General features: G+C 35.6%; 1 protein-coding gene, 1 long non-coding RNA gene and 1 other non-coding gene across 4 annotated transcripts in view; all 3 read left to right on the top strand.

The window, feature by feature from the left end:
- Positions 1-27,769, top strand: part of LOC136036255 (uncharacterized) — a 358,105-nt gene that overhangs the window by 28,167 nt on the left and 302,169 nt on the right. The gene's annotated exons all lie outside the window — the stretch shown is intronic.
- The window catches only part of LOC136036258 (uncharacterized), a 39,713-nt gene continuing 26,062 nt past the window's right edge, over positions 14,119-27,769 (top strand). Inside the window, exon 1 of the long non-coding RNA XR_010619680.1 lies at positions 14,119-15,226. This is a non-coding gene — a long non-coding RNA (uncharacterized LOC136036258). The remainder of the gene's footprint in view (positions 15,227-27,769) is intronic.
- On the top strand, positions 18,379-18,460 carry Trnal-aag (transfer RNA leucine (anticodon AAG)). Its single transcript has one exon. It is a non-coding gene; the product is annotated as a tRNA-Leu (tRNA).

Genomic DNA, 27,769 nt, shown 5'->3' with positions numbered 1-27,769 from the left:
CCAGAGGCATGATACTTGACCTTTCAACTCGTGTCATCCCCAGAGGCATGCTGCTTGACTTTTCAACTATGCTGATCAAAATGGCTATCTCAGAATTTTGATCAGATGACTTTGGTAAAAAAAAGGAGCATAGAAGGGAGAGGAATCTAGTTGCCATCCAATCGATTTGGTCACTAAATGAGGATTAGAGCTGTAATCTCCTTTCGAGCGAGCTCTATCCCGATTTTACTAGACTATTAGTTCCATACAATAATCCTGGCAAAATGATAATAATAATAATAATAAAACAAAACAAATAAACACGCATCCGTGATCTTTCTTCTGGCAAAACTAAAAAAATTTCGCATATTTTCAGATGGAAGCTAGAAGGGTAAACCCTTCATATAAGGAATAATTTATGTTCATTTTTAGTTCTGATATTACTCCTTACTTTCTTTCGAAAGAACTTGTTCGCTTGGATAACACATCCGATTTTGACTTTGTTATTTATCTTATTATTAATTCCTTCATGAAATGAATAGAATTTTATAAACCTTGCGAGATAACGACTGAGACCAGTTATCAACACTGCTTTATACATAAATTGATTATGATAGTGAAAGCCCGGCCCTATTTTTATATATCTTGCTTTTTTACTCGTTATTCAAGATTATCTGGAACAATTTCTTTTAATTTTTTTAGTCATAGACACCAGCTTCACTTCCAATCGTTTTTTTGCGACTAGTCCCTTTTTGGCACTAAACATGGCTAGTCGCGGGAAAATACCTATATTTTTTTGTTCAGAGCTCAACCACTAGTGCATCGTTTTTCAACTTTTTTAGCATCGGAAACTCCCAAAGCTGGTAAAAATCAAACTCACCTCATGAACTGCATCCAAATCAGGGTTGCCTCCTGATGAAAAAATGGCTAGATTCTTGAAAGAAATCACTATTTCGACACACAAATCACTAGATTATTAACTAGAAATCACTAGAATTATAATAGTCATTATCATTGTCATTAATAATCCTTTTGTTTCTTTACCATGCTCTATACAGGCGCACCTACAGAAAGGGAGTAAAATTGGCTCCCTAGACGTGGAAAAATACCTTTAGATTGATGCTTTGTTTTTCCTCAAGCGAAAATTACCCTTGGAATTTCAATAGTGCCTTTCTGCATCTTTATGTCATTACATAGCATCCCACGGTTGTGCTGTATTAAGTAACACCCACATTTTCCCACCGCCATTACGTAACACCCACGCGTAAGATTTCGTCACATCCAATATTAGTACAGTCATTACGTTACACCTACGTTTGCACCGTCATTACGTAACACCCACTTGTGTGTGCTCTTCAGCTACAAGCATGGGTTTCCCCACGAGCCCCAAGTCTAGCATGTCTAGCGTCTTGGAATGTCTTGAAACGTCTTGACGAGAAATGTTTAAGAAAATGTCTTGAAGAGAAATATCTTTAAAAATGTCTTGAAATTTCTTTAAACCCTTGAAATGTCTTGAAGAGAAACGTCTAAAAAACGTCTTGGGGTGTCTCGAAACATCTTGAAGAAAAAATTCTTAATAAAATTCCCCCGCTTGACAAGTGGGCTCTAACACGTCCTATTACGTAATAATAATAAAAAGTGTTACTTAGTAATCAATGAAATCCTGGGATAAAGAAGCCCTTCGAGGTTTTCCTACACCCTTAGGTTTTTTAAGCATAACAACCAAGGAAATCCTGGAGTAAAGAAGCCTTGGGTTTTTAAACAGACACTTGTACCTCTTAGAAAACATTCTCTATGACGTGCACGTGAGTCTTGAAGAAGTTTAAAAAAGTATCCCGTTTAGGATTCGAAGGGGTAGGGCTGCGGTCAAATAGATTGGGCCTACACTACTCTCATTCTTCATAAATTTTGATAAACACTGGTGTTGTTGCTTCTTTTATCTAAAAAGGGGTACTTTAAAAAAGGGATAATTAAACGGAAGACATCCAAAAAGTAAAGTTATGTTAATCCTTCTGAAATATGCTAAAACATGATGAAAATATAATACTATTTTATATAATAGTGTAATTTTGTCTATATATTTGCACATTAGGATAGCTTGGGGGCAAATTAATCTGACCTAAGCTTACCTCCATCCCCCTAATGTGCAAATATATAGCCCAAGGTATACAAGTCCAATGCATTCTGTCACTCGTTATTTGTCTTTGTGGCTGTGAAACTGGTTTTCGTAGATCGTACATTATTCTTGTAATTCTTAGCATGATTTCATCCTCATACATATCCTCAGGGGCTGCGTGGTTCATTTCGAATCTAAAGGTATTGTTTTTGGAACCTTTCAACTATGCTAAACAAAATGGCTATTCCAAACTTCTGATCGAACAATTCTTGGAGAAAGAGGGACGTGGCAGGGGGGCTAGATATTTTTGATCAAATAAAGTGGACACCATAAATTTTAACTTCCGTTTCAATGAGCCCTCTCCCTATGTTCTATGACCGTTTGTTCGATACGATCGCCCCTGAAAAAACAAAAAAACAAATTGACACATTCGTGATTTTTTTCTTGCAAATAATACAAAGTTCAACATTTTTGCAGATAGGGGCGTGAAACCTCTTCAACGGTGCTTGCTCATACGGCGATTCTTATGGTTTGATTCTAACTAAAATCTTTTACTTTTATTGGGTGTTTTCATCTTCTTTTTAAAATCAGGCAATATTTTGCAGTTTCCTAGCCTTTTATGGGTAGAATTAAGCTTAATGAATCTTATATATTTGGAATCAACATAATGAGGCGAGTATATATCAATTGAGATTGAAATTCCGTGTCAAGAATTTTAGTTACTACTGAGCCTTGTTGCTCCATTCTTATAGATCGTTATTGCAAACTGTTTGAAATGTTAGCACATAAATAAAAAAACATAGAGAATAAGACGTTATCTACGCCTAATAGGTTTTTCAATTACAAATCAGATAATGTGGAGAATTATTTGAATTTTGATTAGATATTTAAAGTAAAGATTAAAAGTCATTAGACAAATCCCAGAGTATATACCCTTCCCCTTACTCCCAATCAAACAAACTTCAATCATCGAACTACAATCAATTTAATCTATGTTGTTATGAAACAAATCCTAATACAAAAAGCACCAAGTCCTACTTTTTTTCTTTTTCAATTATTTCTTTTTTCATTTATAAAATTAAATTTAATTTACATTTACCTTCTTAATTTTCAACGACTCCATTACTATTCTATTTGCAGATGTCGAGGTTGTATCAAGCAGTTCGTGGTAACGAACTGTAGTAAGGAACGACCCGGCTCAATAGTAACCAAAACTCTAAAAAATGGAATTTTGATACCAATAGCTACATCAAAAGAATCGCATTTTAATGCTGATTTTATATATAAAAGTTTCATCAAGTCTAATCTTACCCATCAAAAGTTACGAGCCTGAGAAAATTTGCCTTATTTTAGAGAATAGGGGGAAACAACCCCTAAAAGTCTTATAATTTTAACGAAAATCACACCATCAGATTCACCGTATCAGAGAACCCTCTTGTGGAAGTTTCAAGCTCCTATCTACAAAAATGTGGAATTTTGTATTTTTTGCCAGAAGGCAGATCACGGATGGGTGTTTATTGGTTTGTTTGTTTGTTTTTTGTTTTTTTCTATCCCAAGGGGTGATCGTATCGACCCAGTGGTCTTAGAATCTTACAAGAGGGCTCATTTTAACGGAAATCAAAAGTTCTAGTGCCTTTTTTAAATGACCAAAAACTGCAGGGCACCTAAGCCCCCTCCCACGCTAATTATTTTCCCACAGTCACCGGATTAAAATTCTGAGATAGCCATTTTATTTAGCGTAGTCAAAAAACCTTATAACTATGTCTTTGGGGACGACTTACTCCCCCACAGTCCCAGTGGGAGGGGCCACAGTTACAAACTTTGAGCAGTGCTTACATATAGTAATGGTTATTTGGAAGTGTACAAACGTTTTCTGGGGGATTCTTAGGTTGGGGAGGGGGGTTGAGAAGGTGGGGATATGTTGGGGGAACTTTCCTTGTAGGAATTTGTCATGGGGGAAGAAAAGTTTCACGAAGGGAGCGCAGGATTTTCTAGCATTATTTAAAAAACAATGAAAAAATAAATATGAAAAAGTTCATTCAACTGAAAGTAAGGAGAAGCATTAAAACTTAAAACGAACAGAATTTATTACGCATATGATGGGTTCACCTCCCCCTAATACCTCGCTCTTTACGCTAAAATATTTTTAGTAATTTCAACTTTTTATTCTACGGCTTTTGTGATTCAGGGGTTATTCTTAAGAAATTGGGACAAAGTTTAAGCTTTAGTGTAAAGAGCGAGGTACTGACGAGGGGGTGAACCCCTTCATATACGTAATGAAGACATGAAAATACAGAAGTTCGTTACGTAAGATAATTTGTAAGTTACGTATATCTTTTATTAATAAAAACATTGGTAAAAAACTAAAAGTTCTAGTTGCCTTTTCAAGTAACCAAAAAATCGGAGGGCAACTAGGCCTCCTCCCCCGCTACTTTTTATTAGCCAAAAAAATAAATATGCAAATTTCGTTTTGATTATTCGTCTGGGGAGAGTCAAAATTAAAACATGCATTGATTCAAAAACGTCCAGAAATTAAATATAAAAAAAAAGTTTTTTTAACGGAAAGTATGGAGCGACATTAAAACTTAAAACGAACAGAAATTACTTCGTATTTGAAAGGGGCTGCTTCCTCATCAACGCCCCGCTCTTTACGCTAGAGTTTTTTACTGTTTTAAAAAAGTAGAGTTAAGAGAAAGAATCAAACTTTAGCGTAAAGAGCGGGGTGTTGATGAGGAAGCAGCCCATTTCATATACGAAGTAATTTCTGTTCGTTTTAAGTTTTAATGTCGCTCCTTACTTTCCGTTAAAAAAAACTTGTTTTTTAATTTAATTCACTTCCAGCTTTCAATCTACTTTGAAAGGATTAAAAAAAAAAAAAAAAAAAAAAAAAAAAAAAAAAAAAAAAAAAAAAGAACCGATAGATTATAGTGAAAAAAGCATAAATATGAAGACAAAAATTTGACCCGAGCAAATGTTGTGAAATAGGAAGTATATAACCTTTTTTACAATTAACTAGGTTCAAATATTATCTTTATGATAATAATCTGAGGTTTATATCTGATGTGGGAAATCGGAAAATTCAAAGGCTGTATATTTTCCCAAATGCTATTCTGGAAAATATTTGGAACTCTAGGGAATCACTATTTTGCATTTTTATTTTTTATTATTTAGCTTCTTGTATCATTTATTCGATTGAATTTTGAATCTACGAGCTATATCGTAAAACTCTAGTTTCAGAACTGAAATTACTATAAATCTCTAGCAATAAAAAAAAATCACTTGGCAACATAAGAGATCACTAGAAATAGTGATAAATCACTAGGGGTGGTGACCCTGAACCTCATGATAAATTAGGATTTGAACAAATTTCTTCTTTTTTTACTAGTAGAGCCTTATTATTTGATTGACGATTTAGTGATACAGTCTCATTCTATTATTTTCCCATTTTAATATATTTGCATTTACAATTCGTCGAAGTTTATAACATGAATTAAAAATTACAATCCGTTAAATAATAATTTAAAGCGTATTTCTTGCAAAATTGTGTCTTTCCATCTGTGTGACTTTGGCCCCCATGTGGCAGGAGATAACGACCCACCCTCCCTGGAAGTCATGACTCAGGTTGAGAAACGATGTTTAGTGTCCACTTAGGAAAGAGCTGTTCCTGTCCCTTATTAAGCAAAATGTAAAAATTGAAAGATGTGGGAAAGTGCAGAGAAGTATTGGTGAGGGTAAACTTAACTCCAAATATGTAAATCAACAAGGTTGAAGATACATGTGAAAAATAATTTTCCTAGGAAAGTTTCCTCAGTTTGTAGGGTAAACCCCCCAAAGGAGCGGTCTGCTTGTGCTAAAAAAAAGTACTTTCAGTGAATTCACCTCGTCGAAAAAACCTTTTATTTTCGACAACAACTAAAATGTTATTTGTTTATCCACAATCAAAGAACTACTGAAGCTTAAAATGAGCACAAAGTAGTAAAAATCATCCCAAGCGAAATTTAAACCTCTCAAAACTCGGCTCAGCAAAATTCAGTCTGTTAAACTCATCCTGAAGCAAAATTCAGCCCTCAAAAGCTTAATTCATGCGGCGATTAACTCAAACAACATCAAACCGACGCATTATTCAACATATGCAAAAATCAACTAAGCAAAGTTAATGGAGATAGCGCGTCATTGCGGCAACCCCTTATAATAGATTGAGGGAGCTAGCACAGGAGGAACTGAGGGGGTATAAGTAGGTAAAAATTTGGCAGAAATGATAATGAAAATGCTGACAACGATATCAACAATTTAGAAAACAACGGCGGTGAGAGTTGCTATTAATTGTCACGTCAGTGATGATATTGACGGCAATGATATTCAACAAAACAAGCATTGAGGATCATTGTCTTTCTTTCTAAAATCATTGTCATCGTGTTCATCTTTACTACCATCACCATTGTCTTATAGGTCTTTGCTGTCATCTTAAATATCACAGCTTAGGTCATTGTCTAAATTATCGTCATCTAACTAGTTCAAACATACCCCCTTAAAGTGTTACTAACTTTCAACCCCTTGCTCTTTGATGGTGCCTCCTTCATCATTCTATCATGACAAATTGTCCCCATTAGCCAATAGCGTCTTTCACCATTTTCTCGTGACGGTTTGTCCGGCAACAGAGTTTTATCTGGACGTATGTTTGTCTGGGTCGAGCTATGCTTGGGATGGGACTGTTGGTTTTACCCGGGTTGAAAATTGTGTGGGCTGAGTTTTGCTGGGTTTGATTTTTTGCGTGTTGCATTTTACTGTGTCCAATTTTTATTTTTCAATTTTGCAAATTGATTGTTATTGGGTTGAAAATTGTCTATGTTGAATTTTTAGTGAGTTGAGTTTCGCTTTGCATGGATTGAGTTTTGCTGGGCTGTATTTTTGGGGGGTTTAGTTTATCTGGATTGAGTATTTCGAAAGCTATATTTGACTGGCCGAGTTTTGCCTTTTGAGGCATGTGTGGCATGTGACCCAGACCCAACAGTTCCCATTTTTATAATGCCATCGTGATTTATTAAATACCGGTTGGGATGCTTTATTCCACATGCTATTTCTCTCTTCTCTCTTTTAGCTCTCGTGAAGAAACGCTAATGGATAGGTTACATTATTGCCAGCAAGATAGAATCAATATATCTATGAGAATAAGAACTGACCTAGAATTTTGGATTGTATGATACAAACATATAAACGTTTAAACACATGCACATCAAAAAAATGGTTTCAGTAAAAAGAAGTTTTAGAATGAAAAATAAAGAGCCATATTAAAATATAAGACTAGTGGAAAAATTTAGTACATTGTATCTTTCATAATTACAGTATAAGTGAGTCGCAAATCACGGAGATTTCTAGGAATCAATATAAATATATATTAAACGATTAGTCTACTTTTATTACTTCTTTTTAGCCAGGATAATAACAATAAGCTAGGAAGAGCCATGGCAATGAATTTACGCATGTACTTGAATATTCAATCGATCTTGATATAATTCTCTGAAGGCCATTGTGTGACAACAGAGATCAGTTGCCGTATTTAAATACATCCGTATCGGAAGTTAATAGATTTTGTAGTTATTGGAACATGATAAAGAGCTATGTGGACGCAATGTATTAAGGCCGTGAGCTTGATAACATCGAGCTTCAAAATTGAAGTTCGGGTAGACTTCTATCTCTCAATTCTCTAGAGACTGTCGATTGTCAAAAACCCTTCAAATAGCACTTCTTCATTGGCGGAAATAGCAGGTTAATTATACCAGCTTGTCAATTTGGTGTCTTGGGCCATCTGAAACGATTCTTTCTGGTAAAAAACTTGTAAAAATTTCAGGTAGCTGATAATATTCTATGGGACTGTTCGAAAACAGGAAAATACATCGAAAAATGGTTGCGATCATCTTACAGGTTATTGTCTTCTGCTCATGATAGTATCGATTTTTAGCTAAAAGCAATATCCTTCATAGAGTACACTTGCGAAAAAGAGCTAAACATTTTCCAAGATTTCTAAGCAATTAGAGCAAATAGAGCAAAATCCTTGCAAACATTTTTTAGCATCTTTAAGGTGCTACGGCCTGATATTAAAAGCGGTATCTTCCGCCAATGAATACTTGAGTACTTTTTAATGTAAATTTTCAATTTTAACATGGGATTTTCGAGTTCCATCAGTTCACTTAATCACGGCCTTAAAACTTTTTCATATTTTCTGACCAGGGTACTTTGTATTGAAAAAGTTGTCGTTTTATCCAGCCTATTCGACAGGAACCTTTAAGTTCTAGTGCCCTTTTTAAAAGTCGAAAGTGATTAGAGTTCAACCAGCCCTCACCCCCATCATTTCCCAAAATACCTCTGATCAAAATTTTTAGGTAGCCATTTTGTTCAACATAGTTGAAAGGTCTAGTTTTTATGTCTTTGGGGATGACATCCCCTCCCACACACAGCTTTCAGGGCAAGGGCTATAAGTTATAGTAGTTACCCGTTACTAACAAATAACATTTTTATTGAAGCTGTGATATGGCCACTTCGTTCAAAATACTCCAAAGGACATATGAAAATGCCTTCAGGGTTCATGCAACCCTCCACAGCCCTGGGACAATGTTTGTAAGTTATGTCCTTGGGGATTTAGAGTTTTTATGGAATAGGCAGTCTTTTAACCTTTAATGGGGCTCATTACTGGACCCCTTTTAATGGGGCTCTTTTATTGGAAAGTAGAAGCTATAGTGCCCTTTCTAAGAGTCAAAAGTTAGGAGTACTTACCTTTTTAAGAGTACTACCAAGGTTGAAGATATTTAAATGAACATCTGAGGAAACGTTGAGGTTAAACTTGAACTCTAGCAAAACTTACTCCGTGCATACAGATTGCTCATACAGGCGTTTCAGTCATACTTTTGAAACGTCATGCCGTGTCGAGATGAGACTACTGGGCATCATTAATGAGATGTTCGACTGAACAGAATGCAATGTGTATCTGTATTACTGCTATTAAAACTACTGCTAATATTGCTACTACAACTACCAGTACAACAGTACTACTGTAACTACTGGTCCTACTACTACCACTACTGCTATGATAGTAGTACTATTAAGGATTCGTGTATGAAAATCAAAATTTGACAGAATATTGAGGGGGTATTTGAACTAAATGAAAATACGCTGTCTGCATACTGATTGGCAAAAAAAATCTATAAAGAATTGATTTGGGTATTAAATTGGATCTTCCAAGGATACTTTAAGGGGAAAATCAATTGACCAAAAGATAATAAGGGCATGCTACTACTAACAATACTACCACTGCAACTTTTACTGCTACTGCTATTACTACTACTACTACCGATACTGCTACTAAACTACTCCAACTACTACTTTAACTGTAACTACATGTAAGACCAAGGGTATTAAGATGAAACAGGTGCAAAAAAAGGATCAAAAGGGCATATCAGCAATATTTTTGGAACGGCTTACCGCATCAAGGTGAAACTTCCGAGGCATCAGGAAGGGAATATTAAGCTGATCAATAGGTAACATGAACATGCTACTACTGTTATTAATACTGCTTCTATATTTGCTGGTGCTACAACTAATGCAACACAATTACTACCACTACCAACACTTCTACTATGGTAGTAGTACTGTTAAGGCCAAGTCAATAAGTTCAAAAATTCGAGAGAATGTTGAGGAGAAATTCGAACTGAAGCCAAAGACACTAAGTGCTTGCAGTTTGTCAGAAGAACTTATCTTAATAATGGATTTGAATATTAAATTGGAACTTTGAGAGAGTGCTTAAAGGAGAAGATGAATTGACCAAAATACATTATAGGCACACTACTACTAATACTACTACCACTGATATATTTACTACTGTTACTGCTTCTACTCATTCAACTGCTATTTCTATTGCAGCTACTTGTGAGGCCAAGAGCATTAAGATGAAAGTTTCAAGAAGTGTACGAATATACAGGTTATCAAAAGGACATATCGACAATGTTATAGCAATAGCTAATAGTATTAAGCTGAAACTTCCATGATTTAATGAATGGGATGTTCAACTAGCCAAAAGGCAAACACCGTCTGTATGCTGGTTGTAAAAAAGGGGGTATCAACAGCATCTTAGGAACTGTTTGGTGTATGAAGTTGAAGTTAAAACGGCTTGTTGTGGGGGTGTTGAACTAACCAAAATACAATATTTGCATCTTATTGCTACTGCTTCTACTCATACCTTTACTATTACTATTACTTCTATTACTGGTACTGCTGCTAAAGCTACTACTACTGATTCTACTGCTCCTACTATTACTGCTGGTATTTCTGCTACTGCTAATAAAGCTAAGGGTATTAAGGCGAAAAATATAGGAAATCTTGAAACTGTATGGAACTAAATCAAAACACACTATGCCAACACAGGTTGTCAAGAGGACGTATCAACAATGCCTCAGGAACGATTTATGGCATTAACCTTTAACTTTCAGTCTGTGTTGAACGGGATGTTGAAGAAAACCAAAGGTGTTATGCGTATACTATAACTGATGCTACTTCTACTACTACAGCTATTGCTACTACACAATCTAAGGGTATTAAGGAAAAGCTTTCAAGAAATATTTAGGCAGATGTTGAACTCATCAAAACGAGCTTTGGCCATGTATATTTTCAAAAAGGTGACAAAGCAATTTCTCAAGCATTAAATTATACTTTTTAAGGTAAGTTATGGTTGATTTTGAGCAATCCAGTAGGTAATATGTGTATACTATCAATAATACCACTACAGTCACTGTAACTTATGAGGCTAAGGGTACTGAGTGAAACTCTTAGGGAACATTTAGGGGAAGTTTCAATTAAACGAACAAACTATATGCATACATTAAAATGGGCATTTAAGCAATATCATAGGCAGCCCCGCTCTTTATTAGCTTGTTATTATCATCGAAAATTTTAAAAGAGCTAATTCATTCGAAAACTAAAAGTTCTAGTTCCCTTTTTAAGCGTCAAAAACATTGCAGGCCAAGGTTGCATTGCAGGTAAAGAATGTGATCAGCCCTCCTCCTAATCCATTCATTTTCCAAAATCATTCAATCACAATTTTGAGACCGCCATTTCGTTCAGCACAGTAGAACGGTCCAGGAACTATGTCTCCAGGGAAATTATGTATGTCAACCTCCCAAGTTTATGAAATTGGCCCTTTATACTTTAAACTAAATAATGCTATAAAATTAAAACAAAAGGCACTGTGTGTATGCTGGTTGCCAGTAAGGCCTATCAGCTATGTCCCAAGAACGATTAGGGGGTATTAGTTTGAAACTTTCACGGCTACTAGTATTACTAATTCTGCTCTTACAATTGAACTAAATCAAAAGAGCGTAAGTGTATACAGGTTATCAAAGAGCATAAATAGAGTATAGACAGAATTTATTTTTCTGGTCAACTTGACGAGGCATAAAACTAAATTGGACACTGCTATTTATGTGAGGATTAAAAGTTGTTGAAAAAGTTTTTCAAACATGCAATACCACTCTAAGCTATGGATTCCTATAGAACAAATCGAAAAATCATAATTTTTTTTTCCCATGAAAAAGGCTATGTCAATAAAAAACGAACAACGATTAATTTTGGAAACTTTTTTTCCCAAAATATTTTTTTTTAATGAAAAGTAAAGAGCTCCATTAAATCAAAAATGAGCCAAAATAAAGTCAAATAATTTTTCCATGCATAAACGACCACAAATCACCATGGATAAATAAATGAGACATCATTTTGATAAATAAAAAATTAAAAAGACTCTAAGGTATAAATATCAGTATATATATATATATATATATATATATATATATATATATATATATATATATATATATATATATATATATATAATGACAAATGATGATGCAGCGCCATTTATTTTGAATTGTGTTTCTAATAGAGCGGATTTTTTTAAAAAATAGCCACATGGTAAAGATGAGTTCTATAAATGTTTAGTTCATTAATTTTTTTTTTTTTGCCATGTGTTATTACTTGTGATTTGGTAAATTTTATCATATTTAGTTTACCAATTGTTGCTAAAAAGAGGGATATATTAACAGGATAAGCTTGTTTTGGTGTTACTTGGTTGTTTTACATTTGCTGTTTTTTTTCATAGGCATGTATTTTGGGGGTGATACCGGACACGGGGATGCCATGGATATTCTGGGGTAGCCACAACACTTGGCTGGGTAGAGAATTTAAAGTGGCGAAACCCTATAGGCCAGTGTATTCTCCTGATGAGCCCTTGTGTTGGGTTGTTGCCTCTGAATTATTTGTCTTTATTATTTTTTCTATTGTTTGGTAAATGACGACTTATACTTATTGACGACATGACTGCCTGTCCATGGATTATTCTTTATGGTTGATTGTGTTTGGCTATGCTGTTTGACCTATGTGATTGTATGGATGAGTAGGGTTAAGGCCTCATTCAAGTGCTGGTCTATATTAATCACTAGTTTAGGAAAACAGTCTTCCTTTTCTCCTTCTGTCTGTTTTTTTTTTTTATGTGTTTGTGCTGTTGCATTGGTGATTTCTCTTTTCATGATATATATATATATATATATATATATATATATATATATATATATATATATATATATATATATATATATATATATATATATATCTATATATATAAAAATAAGTTGTCTGTCTGTCTGTGGATCAGGTGACGTCATGTTTCTGTGTTGACTGACGTCATGAAATTAGTTGTCGTCATTTTTGCTTTGACGGTGACGTCATTAACGGTATTTAAGACATTTGTTCACGGAAAAATGTTTAATTGTAAAATGACTGAAGAACCTACAATGGCAACAGCCGAGGAAGCTGCTCAAAGAGTTTATGCCAAAAAACTTGCTGCTGATAGAGAAAGTAAGAAAAGAAAGCGTTCCGAGAATCACAAGAACAGCAAGAAAACAGGCTTGCGGCTAAAGAACGCAAAACCGCGCAGTTAGATGAAAATCCACCTGGACAGCGAGAGTCAAAACATATCAAAACTGAAAATGATAGCGATGATGATTGGGTTTGGGATTTTGACTTGGATAAGGTCATCAATGCTTACCAGATTTAAGTTAAAAAAACAAAGGTTCGTCGATATGTACTTCATAGTGACGCTGAAAAATAAAGAAGAAAAAGAAAACTGAAAAAAGAAAAAAGGTAAAAAACTAAAAAAAAAACTAAAAAGAAAAAACACTCAAAGAGAAATTACAGACCGGGACACAAATGACGACCGAGACAGAGGGAATATAAGTGACGACCGGGAACCTCAAAGAGAAATTACAGACTGGGACACCCGGACACAAATCACGACCGGGACACAGGGAATATAAATGACGACCGGGACACAGGGACACAACTACAACGGGGACGCCGGGGGCACAGGCGGGATATATAAATGACGACCGGGACACAGGGATTGTTCGAATAGAAATTACAGGCCGGGACACCGGGACACAAATGACGACCGGGACACCGGGACACAGGGAATATAAATGACGACCGGGGCACTCAAAGAGAAATTACAAACTGGGACACCGGGACACAAATGACGACCGAGACACAGGGAATATAAATGACGACCGGGACACAGGGACACATCATTAGAATAATGAGGTATAGATCTGAATACGGATTGTTTTTCCCATGGACAATTATATGTTGCATGTTCAAGAGTCAGTAAACCTGACAATCTATTTATATAGACAATGGGACAGCGAAGAATGTTGTATATTCGCATGTTTTACGTAGTTAAAAACATATATTTATATCTATCTCTATTCACAGGTGGGACACAGGGACACAACTACAATGGCGCGTAACGACTTACGCGCGCGGGGGGGCTTGGGGGGGCGCGAAGCGCCCCACCAACTAGGTGTTGGGGTGGCGCGAAGCGCCACCCCAACAGCTAGTATATATATATATATATATATATATATATATATATATATATATATATATATATATATATATATATATATATATATATATATATTTATATATATATCTATATATATAAAAATAAGTTGTCTGTCTGTGGATGGATGGATGGATGTGTCAGGTGACGTCACCTGAAAAAACTGGATTAGGTGACGTCAAAACTGAAAAAACTAAAAAAAGGCAAAAACTACAAAAAAACTAAAAACTAATAAAAAAAATAAAAAAGCTAAAAAACTAAAAAAACTATAAAGGTAAAAACCAATAAAAAACTAAAAAAAAAACTGAAAAAACTAAAAAAAGGCAAAAACTACAAAAAAAAACTAAAAACTAATAAAAAAAGTAAAAAAGCTAAAAAACTAAAAAAACTAAAAAAACTAAAAAAAGGTAAAAAACTAAAAAAAATAAAAAATAAAAAAAAACTAAAAAAAAGGAAAAAACTGAAAAATAAGCTAAAATAAAGGTAAAAACCAATAAAAAACTAAAAAAAAAGGAAAAAACTAATAAATGACGACACTCAAAGAGAAAGCGACCAGGACAAAAGGAATGTTCGATTAGCAATCAACAAAGCACCGGGACACAGGGAGTATAAATGACGACCAGGACATAAGTAAAAAAAAAAAACTATCTATATATATAAAAATAAGTTGTCTGTGGATCTGTGGATCGTGGATCAGGTGACGTCACCTGAAAAAACTGGATCAGGTGACGTCAAAACTGAAAAAACTAAAAAAAGGCAAAAACTACAAAAAAAACTAAAAACTAATAAAAAAAATAAAAAAGCTAAAAAACTAAAAAAACTAAAAAAAGGCAAAAACTACAAAAAAAACTAAAAACTAATAAAAAAGCTAAAAAACTAAAAAAACTAAAAAAAAGGCAAAAACTACAAAAAAACTAAAAACTAATAAAAAAAATAAAAAAGCTAAAAAACTAAAAAAACTAAAAAAACTAAAAAAAGGTAAAAAACTAAAAAAACTAAAAACTAAAAAAAAACTAAAAAAGGTAAAAACTAAAAGAACTAAAAAAGAAAAAAATAAATGACGACACTCAAAGAGAAAGCGACCAGGACAAAAGGAATGTTCGATTAGCAATCAACAAAGCACCGGGACACAGGGAGTATAAATGACGACCAGGACACAAGTAAAAAAAAAAATTAACAAAACTAAAAAGAAGGTAAAAACTACAAAAAAACTAAAAAGAAAAAAAAACTAAAAACTAATAAAAAAACTAAAAAATCTAAAAATCTAAATAAACTAAAAAAGAAAAAAAAAGGAAAAAAATAAAGGAGAAAAACAAAACTAAAAAACGAATGTATATACAGACCGGTACACCGGGATACAAATGACGACCGGGACACAGGGAATATAAATAACGACCGGGACACAGGGACACAACTACAACGGGGACACCGGGGGAAACAGGGGGATATAAATGACGACCGGGACAAAAAAACTAAAAAGAAATAAAAACTAAAAACTAATAAAAAAAACTAAAAAATCTAAAAATCTAAATAAGCTAAAAAAGAAAAAAAAAGGAAAAAAATAAAGGAGAAAAACAAAACTAAAAAACGAATGTATATACAGACCGGGACACCGGGATACAAATGATGACCGGGACCCGGGACACAGGGAATATAAATGACGACCGGGACACAGGGACACAACTACAACGGGGACACCGGGGGAAACAGGGGGATGTAAATGACGACCGGGACACCGGGACAGGGAATGGTCGATTAGCAATCACCATCAACAAAGCTCAAGGGCAATCATTAGAATCATGAGGTATAGATCTGAATACAGATTGTTTTCCCATGGACCATTATATGTTGCATGTTCAAGAGTCGGTAAACCTGACAATCTATTTATATGCAAAGACAATGGGACAGCAAAGAATGTTGTATATTCGCAAGTTTTACGTAGTTAAAACCATATATATATATATATATCTATATTCACAGGTGGGACATAGGGACACAACTACAATGGCGCGTAACTATTATGGCGCGTAACGACTTACGCGCGCGGGGGGGCTTGGGGGGGGCGCGAAGCGCCCCCACCAACTAGGTGTTGGGGTGGCGCGAAGCGCCACCCCAACAGCTAGTATATATATATATATATATATATGTATATATGTATATATGTATATACTAGTAAAGTATGAACTGATCAATTCAAACGTAATTTTACGAGCTAGAATAGTTGCAATGTCAAAGAGTACCATTTCACAAAAACGTTGGGGGTGGGTGACGAGTGAATTTTTCTAAATGATTTTTCTGAGGGTTTAATTTGTTTTTTACTTTTCCCGGTGGAAATACAAAAAGAAGTATTTTTAAGATGCAGGGACGGGATAAAAACCTGGGAGGGTTAGCCTTTTCTCCATTCGCTGCCAGTAATATGGTTACTGGCTGGTAATTGCCTTGCCAAGTCGGCAAGGTGACTTTCAGAATTAATTTAGATCACATCATTGAGACATCTATTCTAATTGGGAGAACAAGCGTTCAAAGAAATGGGTGAAGACTTTCAATTGCAATGCCATGACGTGAGTCCATTCCAACAGACGATAGACGCCGGAAGTTAGAAATTGATTGAGAAGCCGACATTTTTTGTTCCTAGCGAAACGAAATCTCAGATTGAAACAAGAAAGAATTATAATGCCATTGATATGACTTTCGAAATTTCGCCAAATTAAATAAAGAACATAGACTATCTTCAGTTTTATATCACATTCAAAAGTTTCCAAGCTAATTTCTTCGAGTTACTATTTTGTAAATTTGTTAATCAGAGGCAAGTCTCTAGCGATGTCTGTAGTTACGTGCCATATGCCTGCAATGCATTATTTTTTCCCCGGATACTTCCTATGGAAGAAGAGAGATCGTAGAGACTTTGGAGGGAGCTCATTCGATTGGGAATTGAAAGTTCTAGTGCCCTTTCTAAGAGTCAAATGATGATTAGAGAGGACCAGCCCTTCTCCAGCGTCCTTTTGCTACCTGGCCTCCCATAACCTACCAAGACATCCAAACTTTTGTTCAAAATATCCTCCCTTGACAACCAAGACATCTACGCTTATAGAGAAAACCTGACCCTCACTTTCCCAGGGCTAATGTTGTAAAAGATGAAAATTGCCAATTACTTCAAGTACCAAGAGCAGGAATCTGATGGTTTGATTTTCATTAGGATCTTTTGACTTTTTAGGGGTAACATTAGGAAAATTTGTGCGGGAAAACAATCCTTTTTATTTATTAACTGCTATCAAAACTTTTTTAAAGTTTCGGTTACTACTGTGCGGAGTGATTGATTTCGTCATAACTCCGCCCATCTACGCTAAACATAATAGCTAATTGAGCAACTGCAAGCAGCATTGGGCAAAATTTGCATATTTAGTAAAAATGTTGTGCATTAGACATGTAACGCCCTGTTCCCGAAAATAGTAGCACCTTTAGGATAGGTGCCTGTGGTAACCCTGTCCAGGCACAGCTATAATCAAGTACACTTAATCGCGTTACCACAATGCACATTCTTATAACTGAAAATGAATGTAATACCAAGCCTGGTTGTGTTTTTTTACTTATCAAAACTATATTGCTGTAAAAAGGTTAGATTTTTGTTTGCATGTATTTTATTAATTCAATCAACTGTTTCAGCAACTAGAACGTTGGTAGTCAGTTAACAGGACTACAATTCGAAAAAGTAAGAATAGTCCTTCAACGGAAAAGTTTCCACTTTTCATAGGAATTTCATTTTTTTTTGGTCCAAGAGACCGATTCCCGAGAGTTTTGAACCCATCTGCATGCCCAAAATGATTGAAGTTCCCTTTTCCATTATAAAAGCAGTGTTTCTTATGCTACGGACATCAAAATGAAAACATTTTCTTCCCCTGGCCCCTTCTTAAGTCTACTCATACCTGGATACTGGAATTCTCTCTGGTTTTTCTTTCGGGCGTTTATCACAATTATCCACACCTCAATCACAATTTGAAATTAACACTTAGTCGAGTTGTTTCAACCTAAAAATTGTATCACTACACTGGTGGATCCAGAGGACGGGGGTAACCCCCATGGCATTTTATCCTGTAGCACTACAGTGCTACGTTTGGCAACCCTGCTACCGGACTGGGCTTTTCTTTCCGTTTTTTGCATTAGTACCATATACGATAAATAATAATAAAAAAAATGAGGTTTCAGAAGGGGTGGGCATAGCTTGGACTATAGTATTCTCGATGCTCTTAGGTTTTTTCTTGAATTCGATCGGTAGTCTTGTGTTCAGAACCTTTTTGTCATCTAATATTCTTCAAATAACATATTTTTAATGTCATTGCATAGGCAGGGTAGCGTGGCCGAGCGGTCTAAGGCGCTGGTTTAAGGGACCAGTCTTTTCGGAGGCGTGGGTTCGAATCCCACCGCTGCCATGTTTTATGCTTTGTTTGTATGAAAGGATTATATATAAAAAAAATTTTCGGTAAGATAAAAATGACGGTACACTTTTATAATAGCGCTAACTACCAAATGAGTTGTTGATTTATTAATTTTTGTTTATAAATTAAACATCGAGACAACAGAGTCGTAAACAGCGTAATAGCGCTGCCTTAGTAAAAAGCAATAGTGCTTCAATGTATGAGTATTTCCAGCATGCCCTCTGTATAGAAGGAGCTCTAGAAAATTAGAAGGGGGCTCACTCGATTAAAAGTTCTAATGCCCATTTAAAGAGTCAAAAGTGATTGGAGAGAAAACTGACCCCCTCCCACACACTTTTCGCTGCCCAGCTCCCAATGACGTCTGATCAAAATTCTGAGAGATAATTTTTGTTAAAAATAGGTGAAAGATCCAAAACTATGCCTAAAGGGATAAATATGATACATCATAGCCAATGGGGCAAGGACTATAAGTTATGTAAGTTACCGATTGTTTACATATATGTTCTGATATTGGAGAAGGGGGCAAGTTCTATCCTGGCTCTCCAAAAAGGCTAAGCGTATGAAGGCGAAACTCTTAGGAATAATGAGGTGGATGTTAAACTACATCAAGAAACACCATGTATATGTATATTGTCAAAAGGAAGTGTCAGCAATATTTTAGGAACTGCTGAGGGTATCAAGTGGAAACTGGAAACTCTTAGGTCTTTTTGAATTATGCCCTCTCTTATTTGTGATTTGGTAAATTTCTCTTATATTGCATTAAATAGAAAACAAGTTTTTTTTTTTAACTGAAAGTAAGGACCGACATTAAAACTTAAAACGAACAGAAATTACTCCGTATATGAAAGGGACTGTTCCCTCCTCAGTGCCCTGCTCTTTACGCTAAAGTTTGACTCTTTCTCTCAACTTTACTTTTTAAAACAGTAAAAAAAAAACTTTAGCGGAAAGAGCAGGGCACTAGGAAGGGAACAGCCCCTTTTATATAAGGAGTAATTTCTGTTCGTTTTAAGTTTTAATGTCGCTCCTTACTTTCAGTTACTAAACTTGTTTTTTTATTTAATTTCTGAACGTTTTTGAATTAATGCACGTTTTAGTCTTGGCTCTCCGCACATGAATAGTAAAAACAAAATTTGCAAATTAATTTTTTTTGGCTGAAAGGCTTTCTCATAGTTTTGATCGGACGATTTTGATAAAAAAAAAAAGGAGCGGGGGAGGAAGCCTAGTCCCCCAGTACTCCTCCACAATCCCCCCACGGGGACTGTGGGGGAGTAAGTCGTCCCCAAAGACATAGTTATTAGGTCTTTCGACAATGCTGAATAAAATGGCTATCTCAGAATTTTGATCTGGTGACCTTGGGAACAAATGAGCGTGAGGGGTGGCCTAGTTACCCTTTAATTTTTTGGAGGTAAACCCCTCATATGCGTAACAATTTCTGTTCGTGTTAAAATTCTTAATGCTGCTCCTTACTTTCAGTTGAAAAACTTTTTCATATTTATTTTTTCATTGATTTTTAAATAATGCTAGAAAATCCTGCGCCCCCTTCATTTAAATTATCTTCCCCCATGACCAATCCCCCCATGGAAGATTCTCCTACGTAACACCCTCCCCTTAGCCCTCACCCCAAACCAAAAACAATCTGAAAATGTCTGTACACTTCCCAATAAACATTACTATATGTAAACACTGGTCAAAGTTTGTAACTTGCAGCCCATCCCACGGGACTGTGGGGGAGTAAGTCGTCCGCAAAGACATAGTTATTAGGTCTTTCGACTATGCTGAATAAAACAGCTATTTCAGAATTTTGATCCGGTGACCTTGGGGAAAATGAGCGTGGGAGGGGGCCTAGTTGCCCTCCAACTTTTTATTATTTAAAAAGGCATCTAGAACTTACGATTTTTTACGAACGTTTTCATTAGTAAAAAATATACGTAACTTACGAATTGACTTACGTAGCAAACTTCTTTTTTCGTATGTTTTTATTACGTATATGAGGGGATTCACCCCCTCGTCAATACCTCGCTATTTTCACTAAAGCTTCACAATAACCATTACTATATGTAAACACTAGTCGAAGTTTGTAGCTTGCAGCCCCTCCTATTGGGACTGTGGGGGAGTAAGTCGTCCCCAAAGACACAGTTAATAGGTTTTTCGACAATGGTGAATGAAATGGCTAGCTCAGAATTTTGATCCGGTGACTTTGGGGGAAAATGAGCGTGGGAGGGGGTCTAGGTGCCCTCCAATTTTTTGTCACTTAAAAAAGGCACTAGAAATTTTAATTTCCGTTAGAACGAGCCCTCTTGCGACATTCTAGGAACACTGAGTCGATACGATCACCCCTGGGAAAAAAACAAACAAACAAAACAACAAATAAACATGCATCCGTGATCTGTCTTCTGGCAAAAAATGCGAAATTCCACCTTTTTGTAAATAGGAGCTTGAAACTTCTACAATTGGGTTCTCTGATACGGTGAATCTGATGGTGTGACTTTCGTTAAGATTTTATGACTTTTAGGGGGTGTTTCCCCCTATTTTTTAAATAAGGCAAATTTTCTCAAGCTCGTAAGTTTTGATGGATACGATTAAACTTGATGAAACTTATATATTTAAAATCAGCATTAAAATGCAATTCTTTCGATGTTACTATTGATATCAAAATTCTATTTTTAGAGTTTCGATTACTATTGAGCCGGGTAGCTCCTTACTACAGTTCGTTACCACGAGCTGTTTGATGAAACTCATATATTTAAAATCAGCATAAAAATGTGATACGTTTGATGCAGCTATTGTATCAAAATTCCGTTTTTTAAAGTTTTGGTTACCATTGAGCCTGGTTGGTCCTTACTACAGTTCGTAACCACGAACTGTTTGATATGCGGAAGATTTTAAGCCGTTCTAGATCTAGCCTCTCGAACTCCGTACCATCAATTTTAAAGTTTTTCCAAAGTGTTGACCTCTCATTGAATATTGATAAGTGTGAATAACTAGTCTTTAATGCAAAGTCTATGCCCATTTGTCTTCCGTGTTCTATTTTCTCCGTCCATTGTGTCTCTGACTTGTAGTGGTCAGGCATTCATATTTCTTCGAATCTAATAACTTTTAGGACCAATATTGTACGGGATTTAAAAGAAAAACTTAAAATGGGTTATGGTAAAATAGTGGCTAATCGTGGTTATTATTCTTGAAAAGTGCTTGCATTCCTATATAGCAGCTTTGTGAACATTCAACACTTTTCCTTTCTGGCATTTCACCTATCCTGAAAAAAAAGGATCTGGCTGAATTGCGCATATTGTATTTCCACTATTGTATGTTTCTACTTTATTTACCCTGGTCTTATAGGAACAAGAAAATAATTCGGTATTTAGGGGCTTCTGACAGTGTTACTTCTTTGCGGAAGTCAGGCTCAAAATTGGGAAAGGATTATGTTTTTTCTCTGGGCCCCTTCCAACCCTTAGTTCGGTTATTTATCTGTTAGTTTTTACCTGTTATCGTTTTATAGTTGTGTTATCTTTGAGAGGTTCTTTGGTTTGTTCAGTTATGGTTGTGCTGCATATGTTTTATCTCTCATATAAATGTGTTATTTTTCTTTTATTATCTTTTATTTACTCCATTTGTCTTACATTTTAGTGGGTTAAAAATAAATTATTTATTTATTTATATCTACAGTTAGAATGCACTTATCGAGATTAAATTTCCTGAGATTGTTAAAGGGATGAATGTTGAATTAAATCCATACATTTTTCGAGTTCGGTTGTTCAGCGGAAGGTAAATAGCAATATCAAACCTTAAAATATGCATTCTAATATCTTGAAAGATCTTATAAACTGAACATTTTTAATGATGGAATAAGATAGTTCAATATAAAGATTAGCATTTTCTGACGAAAACTGCTAATTTTTCGTCATATTGTCATATTGAATTTTGATATCAATAGTTACATCGAAAGAATTGCATTTTAATGCTGGTTTTAAATATATAAGTTTCATCAAGTTTAATCGTTAGAGCTGTTTTCCATTTTCGTGTTCGGCTGGAAGGTTAACACAAATAATATTCCTTAACCTGATAGACGGTCCAAACTTCAGAAATACTTTTATCTTATAAAATTTATTATTATATTATTATTATTTTATTTTATACTTATTATCTTATAGGCTTCTTTTGCATCTTAGTGTGTTTGTCAAATTCAAAACTTGTTTAAGCTGTTGTGGCTTTTTAAGTATTGCCGGGAAAGGTCATATTTTTGACCAGTACGTGAGACTGTCAAATTGCGAGGCCGTGCTAGGGCAACTTAAAACTGGCCACCTCCCCTATGGTGTTTTGGACCCATCTTGATCATTCAAAAGAGAAGATGTAAAAAAAAGTATCATGCAAGGAAACAAGAAAAAAACAGCTTTTTTAAGCTAAATTTATAATTTATACCGCTTCAAGACATACTGACTGCCAGTCTCAGTCACTCATAAATCAGAAAGTGATAAATCTTAATGCTAGATTATAAAAGAATTATATTATGCTTCGCAGCATAACATTCGTATTCGTGTTTAAGGTGATTCGCTTTCTAGCGAGCATATTTGAAGAGACGAGAAGAAAATGGACATCTTTGCGGTAAATTCCAAAATTGTAAAGTACTTTGCTCCAGAAAATACTAATCAATATAATAGATAGTCCATTCAGACTATTTATCCAATTAATTTATTAGTAAAGCAAGAAGGTGACTCTTCCTAATGTCAATTTGTTAAAAACTTAGACCTTTCATGGCACAATATTGGTTTTAAAGATATTTGCCTCACTAAAATTGTTGTCCAAGAGGTAAATGGAAGGAATAGTACATTTTTAGTGATATTATTTCAAAAGTTTCTGCCACCATACACTAGAAAAATACCATTTTCGTACCTTCTTCTTTGAAGTCATGAATATTTCCATCACTTCAAGCCTTTTTTTAAGTTCATCTTCGTCGTGTCCTCTAAAGAAAAAGGGGGTAAAGCCCCCTTCCCTTCATTGGAACTCAGGAATCCATCTCTTCTTTCTTTACTTTCATTTTGTTGCTACTAACTGTTTGCTACCGAAAATAGAAGTTTTTAGTATCAAACCAATGTGATGAAAAAAGTTGAACCTTAGAGTAAAGAGTTGGGCTAGGAGCAGGTGTGAGTCTCTCAAATATTTGGGAGAATCACATTTATTATCCAAATCAAATATACTTCAGAGAGTCAATATATTTTAAGCAATATTGTATACAAGTTAAAGTTTTCCGGAATGAGCAGAAAGTTTAGAAGGGTTATAGCCTCAACGCCTCATATTTAAGGTCCCTGAATATGATGTTAAAACATAGAATATAGGATACAGTCTCTTCGTTTTAATTGTTGACGTGTTTCCTTACTTCCATTAAAAATGTAAGCTGGTTTTATCAATGCTTAAAATTCATGCCTTAGACCTAAGACCTGAGTGGGGCGGGGGGTATGTCCAAAATGTCTTTGAATTTCTGGGCACTTCTCAAAATTATTGCACCCCTCCCCTGAAAAAAATCCCACGAAATTGCCTGATTGAAAAAACTATGCTAAAGATCTTATGGCTTCTAGATTACCTGAGTACAGCTTCACCTCTTTTGTCCCGTAGACCTGTTTTTGTAATGGTATCCGCTTTATATCTATGTTGGCTATTTTAGCTATGATAATCATTAAATAATAATTGATAATTAGGTACCATTATCGCATCTCATTATTTATTTATGTTTTCATATAATTGTATAAGTCATGCGGTCTCAAACAAATTTAATAAGCGTGCTTAATAAAGCATACGCAATAAGAATTGTAACTGCAAGTACATCGGAGACAATCCAAGGGTCTATAAACTTGTCAATTATAATTGACATATCTGGGACAGAATTCATTTTTATGTTGCTGTTTTTTTACAAATAGCACCATTGGGAATATGATTGGGAATATGATGTTGAATACCTTCTTCCCATCCACCGTGCACAAAAGAAGATCTCCCATATTTTTTTTTGTTCCATTTATCTGTTTGGTAGAACACCCTAGGTTCAATAGAATTAGTGAATTAATTTAACTGTGAGCGCGGGAGCTTCCAAAAGAACCTACGCCTTGAATTTGTCCCCTTCCCTGGAATAATAAGATATGTAAGATAAAGAAATAATAGTTGATGGTATTCGGAAGACCCTTACTTTAAATATTTTTGCCCCCTTCTTCCTGGAAAAAATTACAGGTATGCACCATCCTTTTGGAGAAACAAATTTGAGAAACTTTTTCCACAAGACGAGCTTTTCGAAGGAAAGTAAAGAGCTTCATTAAGCCAAGAATGAGTAAGAATTAAGTTAAATAATCTTCCAAGCGTAAAACTACCACAAATCACTATCAATAAATAAATGAAACTCAGAACAAACAGAAATTAAAATTAAATAGCAGAGTCAAATCCGAACCAGAAAGAATTAACATGATTAGGGCTGATAACTCCCACTCCTTCTGAAGACCATAACACAATTTGCCCTTTACCGAAAAGAAAGGTAAGAGTTCATATGGCACTTGTGACGAGGTCGGAAGAGCCAAGAGCTCATATGGCATGAGCTCTAGCAAAATTCTAAGAATTAATAGAATAGCTTGAAATGAAAATCAGAGGCTTAATGCCAGTCGGGATTTAAAATAAGAGCTCTGAGACAGGAGGTCCTTCTAAATATCAAAATTCATTAAGATTCGATTACGCACTCCTAAGTAAAAAATACCTCATTTTTTCTAATTTTTCCTCTCCCTTCAGCCCCCCAGATCGTCGAATCGGGGAAAACGACTTTATCAAGTCAATGTGTGCAGGTTCCAACACGCCTACCAATTTTCATCGGACTAGCACGTCCAGAAGCACCAAACTCGTTAAAACACTGGACCCCCCTAACTCCTCCAAAGAGAGCAGATCCGGTCCGTTTACGTCAATCACGTATCTACGACATTTGCTTATTCTACCCACAAAGTTTCATCCCGATCTCTCCACTCTAAGTGTTTTCCAAGATTTCCGGTTCCCCCTTCAACTCCCCCCAATGTAACCAGATCTGGTCAGGATTTAAAATGAGAGGTCTGAGACACAAGTTTCTTCGAAACATCAAATTTCATTCAGATCCGGTCACCCGTTCTTAAGTTAAAAATACCTCAATTTATCTAATTTTTCCGAATTAACACCCCCCTCTCCCCCAAAGAGAGCGGATCCATTCCAATGATGTCAATCACGCATCTAGAACTTGTGTTTATTCCTCCCATTAAGTTTCATCCCGATCTCTCCACTCTCAGCATTTTCCAAGATTCCCGGTTTCCAAGATGTCTGTTTCCCCCCTCCAACCCCCCTATGTACCCGGATCCGATTCGAACTGAAAATGGAAAATCTGAGACACAAGATCTTTCTATGTATCAAGTTTCATTAAGATCCGATCACCTATTCGTAAGATAAAGATACCTCAAGTTTCACGTTTTCCAAAATTTCCGGTTTCCCCCTCCAACTCATCTCAACGTCATCGGATCTGGTCGGGATTTAACCTCTGAAGCACAAGATCCTTTTAAATATCAAATTTCATTAAGATCCGATCACTCCTTCGTAAGTTAAAAATTCCTCAGTTTTTCTAATTTTTCAGAATTAACCCTCATCCCCAACTCCCCCAGAGAGAGCAGATCCGTTCCGGTTATGTCAATCACGTATCTAGGACTTGTGCTTATTTTTCCCACCAAGTTTCATCCCTATCCCTCCACTCTAAGCGTTGTCCAAGTTTTAGGTTTCCCCCTGCAACTCCCCGCAGTGTCACCGGATCCAGTCGGGATTTAAAATAAGAACTCTGAGACACGATACCCTTCTATATATCAAATTTCATTAAGAAGCGATCACTCATTCGTAAGTTAAAAATAGCTTATTTTTTCTAATTTTTTCAAACTAACCGTTCCCACACCCCCCCCCCCCGATGGTCAAATTGGGAAAACTACTATTTATAATTTATTCTGGTTTTGGTTCCTGATACGCCTGTCAAATTTTTATCGTCCTAGCTTATCTTGAAGTGCCTAAACTAGCATAACCGGGACCGACAGAATTTGCGATCGCTATATGTCACTTGGTAAATACCAGGTGCCATAAAAATAACAAATAAGTGATTGTTTTTTGTCAGTCTAATTGATTTACACCGAAATTTGTTCCTTAAGGTTTTAGTAATCTATCATTTATGAAAGTAACAAAGGTTTAAACATTTCAAGTATTTTGTTTTCAGTAAAGCGTAAATCACTTTCGACTACTAAAAAGGGCACTGTCACTTTCAATTTCCAATCAAATGAGCTGTTTTTTTAGGTTTCTACAACAAATGGCCATCTCAAAATTTCTATTCCAGGCATTTCGGGAGAATAAAAGGTTTGTGGGGGGGGCTAACCACCCTCCGATCACTCTGAATCTTAAAAAGGGCACTAGAAGTTCTGATTACCAATCCAATGAGCACCCTCTAAACTTTCTATATATACCATAAATAACCCCAGAGCATACCTTATAACCGTTGTCCTGAGGCTGTGGGGTGGGGGGAGGTGTCATCCTCAAAGACATAGTATCCAACCTTTCAATTAAATCGAATAGAATTGTCATATCAAAATTTTGAATGGATGTGTTTGGGGAAATGGTGGGCATGGGAAGGGGTTAATTGCCCTCCAATCCCTTTTGACTATGAAAAAAGGAACTGGCTCTTTTAATTTTCAATCGAATAAGCTCTTTTTGAAGTTTTTCGGCAACAAATGGCCATCTCCAAATTTCTATCCGATGCATTTCGGGAAAATATAAGGTGTGGGGTGGCATCCACCCTCCAATCACCCTGAGTTTTAAAAAATACAATAGAACTTCTGATTACCAATCCAATGAGCCCCTTCCGAAATGTATACAATCACCCATTCTATATGTGCCTTATATGCCCCCATGGCATAAGTTAAAACCCTTGCCGCAGTATCTACCATCCGATCACCCTGATTCTTAAAAAAATACACTAAAACTTCTGATCACAAATCCTATGAACCCCTTCAAAATTTATACGATCAGCCTTTCTATGTGTACCTTATATGCTCCTGAACGGTCTGGGGGATTGTATTCCTCAAAGACATAATTTCTGGACCTTTCAACTAAGTTGAACAAAATGGCTATCTCGAAATTTTTATTGGATGTGTTTCAAGAAATGGCGGGCATGGGAGGTGGGTTAGCTGTCCTCCAATCACTTTTGACTTATAAAAAGGGCTAGCCCTTTCAATTTTCAATCAAATGATCACTTTTTGATGTTTCTAAGACAACAATTGGCCATCT

The sequence above is a fragment of the Artemia franciscana genome, chromosome 15 (genome assembly GCF_032884065.1).
Source record: "Artemia franciscana chromosome 15, ASM3288406v1, whole genome shotgun sequence".
Taxonomy (NCBI): Eukaryota; Metazoa; Arthropoda; class Branchiopoda; order Anostraca; family Artemiidae; genus Artemia; species Artemia franciscana.
This window is presented reverse-complemented; position numbering and strand designations above follow the sequence as displayed.